This window comes from Protomyctophum parallelum (genome assembly GCF_964188405.1).
Source record: "Protomyctophum parallelum genome assembly, chromosome: 6".
NCBI lineage: Eukaryota > Metazoa > Chordata > Actinopteri > Myctophiformes > Myctophidae > Protomyctophum > Protomyctophum parallelum.
Window position 1 is genome coordinate 15,677,434 of NC_139701.1, and position 6,510 is coordinate 15,683,943.

Below are 6,510 nucleotides of genomic sequence, written 5' to 3' on the forward strand. Positions count from 1 at the left end.
ACGCACTCTGATGACGTTCTATCAGCAGCAGTGTTTCCAAAACGTAGGGTTGCGACCAATTTTGGGTAGAGGTTTTATGGGTCGCGACTCGAGTAAATATCTTGCGTTTCCCCCCCCTTCCTTCATTATATTCCATTCTATTCCATTCATTCTTCTTTACAAACATTGCAACAACGCTGGTTAACAAATTTCCCTCCCACAAGATGATTTTAAACTGACAATGGTAACAACTGAGGAGGTATTAAAGTAGCCTACTTAAGGTACTTACCCACGCCACTGCCATTACAATATTCCCTCCAAATTTCTCACTCCAATCATCAAATTAAATCACCAATCAAAATTAATGTACGAATTCCAATCTGGCTTCAGAACATCCCACTCCACTGACACATGCTTGATGGATTGATTGATTGAAATATGTATTAACAGTTTGTAGAATTACAGTACATTTCAAGCACAAACTCAATACAAAGACTGTTAAAGGTATATTCAGTGATTTCACTCAAAAAACCTTAGGTTTCGTTTTTGGCTGTGGGACCCAGCCTTTCGTCCAATCAGGATAGAGAGTCAAAAACGAAACCTAAGGTTTTTTGACCCCCAGGGGTTAACTGGGGACAGGGAGGAACTCCTTATATGGCCAGCACACTCTATAGTAGGGAGGATTATCACAACAAAACAAAAAAATAAGTGATATTTGAATTAAGTGAAATCACTGAATATACCTTTAACTGTGAGTAGACGACCCAATTAAGCATTACACTTGTTTACAACAGGGTCCACATTGTTCAATTCATCAAAACATTTAGAGACATACAAATAGACACTTCTATGTAGTTAAAGAACAGAACAGGAATTCATCATATAGGAAGCAAAAAGGGAAAAGATACATATACAGTGAGGGGAAAGGGCGGTGGGGGGGATTCAGATTTTACAGAGGCCAGTTTCGAATTGCAGCCATCCGTAGGAAGGAGTCAAGGGATTCACATGTCTTTGCGAACGCAGTGAGCCACTTACTATGACAGCAAGGGCTGAATGTCTGTGTGTGTGTGTGTCACGCTGTTACACCACCGGCCCGCCACCAGAGGGCGCAGCTGTAGCACACACACACACACACACACACACACACACACACACACACACACACACACACACACACACACACACACACACACAGGGCGCAGCTGTAGCACACACACACACACACACACACACACACACACACACACGAGCTGCGTTCGCTTCACGCGTTTGCGCGTCTTACTTGTAATAACTGTTGGTAGGGCGTTCCACATTTTGGTGGCATAGGAGCGAACATAATTTAGTCCCTTGTTTGTGCCGAATATGGGTTGTACATCGTTTGTTGCACTCCCTCTGGTGTTGTGGGTGTGGACTTCGTTTACATTAAGGAAGTATTTAGACAGGTACATGGGTATCTTGGTGGTGTATCGAATCTTGTGGACCAGACCCATTGCAAGATGCTGTAGCCTACTCTGTCATCGACCCTAAGCCATCCCAGCCTGTCAGAATGGGCAGGGGTGAGGTGGGTTCGGGGGGTGAGGCCAAGTAAGAGCATGACCAGTTTGTTTTGGGAGGTCTGGAGCCTTGTTTTAAGGGCCTTTGAGGTGCTGTGGTACCAAGAGGTGGATGCATAGTCAAAGAAACCTTGTACGAGGGCTCCTGTTAAGGTCTTCAAGGTGTTTTTGTTGACCAGTGAGGAGATTCTGTAAAGGAATCTTGTTCTTTGATTGACTTTTTTGATTACGTTGGTGGCCATTTTATCACCGGAAAGATTGGCCTCCAGGATGGAACCTAGGTAGGTAATTTCATCTTTTCGTGTGATAATATTGTCACCCACTCTAACCAAGAAGCCATCTGCCTTGCTGAGATTACTATTTGATCCGAAGAGAATGGATTCAGTTTTTCCCAGGTGTAAGGATGGTTTGTTATCAGCGAGCCAGGTGCAGATTCTACCGAGTTCAGAGCTGAGGGTCTTTTGCGTCATCTGCGAACAGGAACAAGTTGCAGTCACAAGCTGATGTCATGTCGTTAACATATATCAGGAACAGTAAAGGCCCTAGTATGCTTCCTTGTGGGACGCCACAGCTCCCTCCTCGATTTGAGCCACCACATCAAACACGAGGTGGTGGATGCTGGCAAATACTGCGGCATGGTCAAGCTGGACCTCCCAAAGGCTTTTGACACTGTGAACCACTCCATACTGGTTAACAAGCTAAAAGTAATTGGTTTTGATAGCACATCAGTGAGTTGGATGCAATCCTACCTGGAGGTGAGAGAACAGATGGTGGAGGTGAAGCTGTGGCGTTCCACAAGGAAGCATAGCCTACTAGTATTAGAGTGGGTGACAATTTATTATCACATGAAAATTACCTACCTAGGTTGAAGGTTCCTAGTCTGGTGAAACCACTCCCCCTGCTGGACAACATTTGCATTCTGCCAGAGGGGGAGTCTGGGATCTCTCAGGCAGAGACAATGTATTCCGGACCAATTCTGTCCTGAGCGATATGCGGCTGTATGGGGCCGCTAGAGGCGCGATCAACGTGAGACTTATGACATATTGAAGCTGTGCCACAGCGCAAACGTAAAAATAACCCAGCAAGACTAGAATCAAAATTATTATGCAGATATCAGATTTTTGTCCCGATGCTGTTCATCGATTCTGCCTGAGAGATCCCAGATGCAGGCAGGAGGAGGGAACTTGTGAACTCAGTACTGCCGCAATCTGGCGGAGTCAGGTTAGAAGGTTCCATTCTGGAGGCAAATCTTTCCAGTGATAAAATGGCCTGCACCAACGTAATCAAAAAAGTAAACCAAAGAACAAGATTCCTATACAGGATCTCCTCACTGGTCAACAAAAAAACCCTGAAGACCCTTGCAGGAGCCCTCATACAAGGTTTCTTCGACTATGCATGCAAATGCAACAAACCATGTGCAACCCAGATTCGGCACAAACAAGGGATTAAATTATTTTCACTCCTGTCCTATGCCACCAAAATGTGGAACGCCCTAGAAGTGTATATTTGTATGTCTCTAAATTATATGATGAATTGAAAATGGTGGACCCTATAAACAAGTGTAGGCCTAATGCTTTATGGTGTCATCCACAGTCCACAGTTTTTGTATTTAGTTGTGCTTGAAATGTACTGTAATTCTGCAAACTGTTAATAAATACTTCAATCAATCAAGGTTCAAGGTTTCTTTATTTTGTCTCCCAAGGGAGAAAATTGTCTTGGAACCCCAGGACCCGCACTGCAGCATACAGATACAATACAATACAAAGTGACCCGTACAACATTAGAAAACCACACACCAACATACCTAGTGCAAAAGAGGAAGAACATCACCTCATAACCTTCGACCCCTACCCTGTCTACCCTCTGCAAGGACTCTGTTAAGGAGTGTGATTGACAGAGGGACAAAGGAATGCTTGTACCTATTATATTTGCACGTATGGACCTCGTACCTCCTACCTGATGGCATTAGCCGATACTCCGGGTATAGTACATGGTACATATGTCCAATGGTAGCCTGCTCAAAGATGACCTAGGGGGTGATCGGAGGTGTAGACATGATACCCATGATCTTCCCTGCCATTTTGGCTAATCTAAGGATGTCAGATTTGTATTTTACAGTTAGGTTTCCAAACCACATGGTGATACCATACCTTAGAATTGCTAGCTCTATAGAAGATCAATCAATCAATCAGCCATGCTTCTGACCTGTCTAAATACTTCCTTAATGTTAACGAAGTCCACACCCACAACACCAGAGGGAGTGCAACAAACCATGTACAACCCAGATTCGGCACAAACAAGGGACTAAATTAGTTTCGCTCCTATGCCACCAAAATGTGGAACGCCCTACCAACAGTCATTAAGACATGTGAATCCCTTGACTCCTTCAAAACCGCTCTCAAAGGGCACCTACGGACGGCTGCAATTCGAAACTGGCCCCCGTAAAATCTGAATCCCCCCACCGCCCCCCCCCCCTTTTCCCTCACTGTATATGTTTATTTTCCCTTTTTACCTCCATTATGATGAATTCCTGTTCTGTTCTTTGACTATATTGAAGCGTCTATTTGTACGTCTCTAAATGTTTTGATGAATTGAACATGGTGGACCCTATGTTGTAAACAAGTGTAATGCTTAATTGGGTCGTCCACTCACAGTTAACAGTCTTTGTATTGAGTTTGTGCTTGAAATGTACTGTAATTCTGCAAATCAATCAATCAATCAATAAAACTCCAAGAAATGGGTCTCTTGGAAAGAGAACCACTGGCTTTCACCAGCAAACTCCAAGTTCCATCACCATCATGCCATGGAGTATATCAGAAAATAATAAACCGATTCACATTAATCCGACTGAGACTAAGAATTGAGGCAAAAAAGATAGGGTATGAAAGAAAACTAAAATCTGATGGACAGGAGTGGAGGGGGGCTGCTGCGGGCATAACTCTGTCATAATTCGATCAATGGCTCTGGTCTGCAGTAGCAGGGGCGACCGCAAGGGGCGGCATTTCACAGTCAAGTCGCGCGTCTTCATGACGTCAAAGCAGCATTATGGAGCGAGGGAGCGAGCCTGACAAAACCGTCCATCCTGGAACCGAAGCCGCCGCCCAGGCCGACCGCCTCAACCCGGCCAGCGCGCACAGCAAACGGCTCAAAGAACTGCAAAATGCCGCCCTGCAGACGACGCTAATGGCAGCACGAATGGAGGCAGCGAATCTATCCGACGCGGCGGACACCACCACCACCGGCGGCGAGGAGGAGGCCGGGAGCTTGTCCGAGCGGCACGCCGGGGAGGGTGAACACTCCAACGGCTTGCCTTTCCGCAGCCAGTCGGCCCCTCGTGGTGATGATCCTCCTCTTTCTCCACCGAATAACCAGAACCAGCGAGACCCGGCCGACGGCGAGGAGGACGAGGAGAAGACGGACTCGAACGTCCAAAAGGAGGCGTCCGAGCAGGAGCGGACCCTGACGGACCACCTGAACAAGCGGCTGCTGTCGTCCTTCCTGGAAAAGCTCAACGAGAGAGACCTCCAGGCTCTGCCGGGGGTCCAGCGGCTGGACTGCGCGGTGGCGGCCGGCGAGGAGGACTCGAACAGGGCCGCCGCGGACGACTGGTGACGCTGATGAGATGGTGGTGCTGCTGGTGATCCTTCAGAACGCTCAAAAGATAGCCAAAAAAATTGCTGATCTACAAGTTCATTCACGACGCGCGTCGTGAGCCTGTAGATGGGCTATTTTGGGCGCGCGACACCGTCGTACACTGGAGCATAAATTAGGCAACAAAAAAAGACCAACAAAGGGGGCCCAGTCCCAGACAGACAACAGGGGCCCTCAAGCAAACATGGGGATCATGAGACAATGTACATTTAATTCCACATCAGATATTCATTCCTGTTTTGACCCCGGTCTGTCTATCTTCTAAACAACATTCTGCAAGTTTTGAGTGCCATGTTGATCATTTGAGTTGTAAAACTTAGTATGAATGTGTGTAATGTGTGTGTGTGAAACTTCAAAGGACATGTGTACAATAAATGGCACGAAAATGGATCAACACTGGGGTATTTCTTTTTCTAGTTATTTGCTCATTTGTTGAATTTATAACTATAGGAGTATTATAGTAACATGGACATTGATAACATTTAAAAATGCCACCTTACATGCATCTTTTTATTTAAACCAAAGGATATCTTTAATGCAACATATACCAGGGAAATAGGGAAAAGTAATGCTAGTAGTAGTAGTCGTCATGTAGTCAAATTCACACACTTCAACACGCATGGTTTATTTTCCAAGGGTTCCCAAACTTCAGGCTACTACTCCCCCCAAAATTATCTTATTTGAACTGGGAACTACCCCCCCTGACATGAGCTGTAGGCATTACATTTAGTGTTATAAAATAGCTGAAGTACAAGCGTGTGAGCTTGTAGATTGGCTATTTTCACATTTGCCAATTTGGTGTTAAAAAGGTCTTAAGTCATTAAATTGTAACTTAAATGTGCAGGTACAGTGAATGTAGGTTTGTTTACTCTTGAGTGAGAAATTAATATAATATAACATAATATATATTATGCTAATTATCTGGGGATCCCCCCCCCCCCAGTTTTGGAACCACTTGTAATATAGAGCACCAAGTCTGATGTAATTTACGCATCCTACCTGGGTCCCGTCAAATAAGAACTGTGTTCCAACTTCTATTGAATGGGGACAACCGGAAGTTTACAGAATGCATTGGAGTCTATGAGCTTGTGCAAGTACATGAACCACGTGACCAGGCTGTTTTCTGCACCCTCAATGTCGTAACTCTGTCTTACTCTATGGCTCTGATTTTCCATAGAAAAAGTACTTCCATGGTGTGAACCAGGGGATGAACCGAGTGACGTCAGGAGTCAAATTCGGTACTCTATAGAGGGTATGCGCATGCTTAAAGTGAATGGCACATCGAGGGGCAAAGCAACAGGCAAAGTGAGTTTAACATTATTTGTTA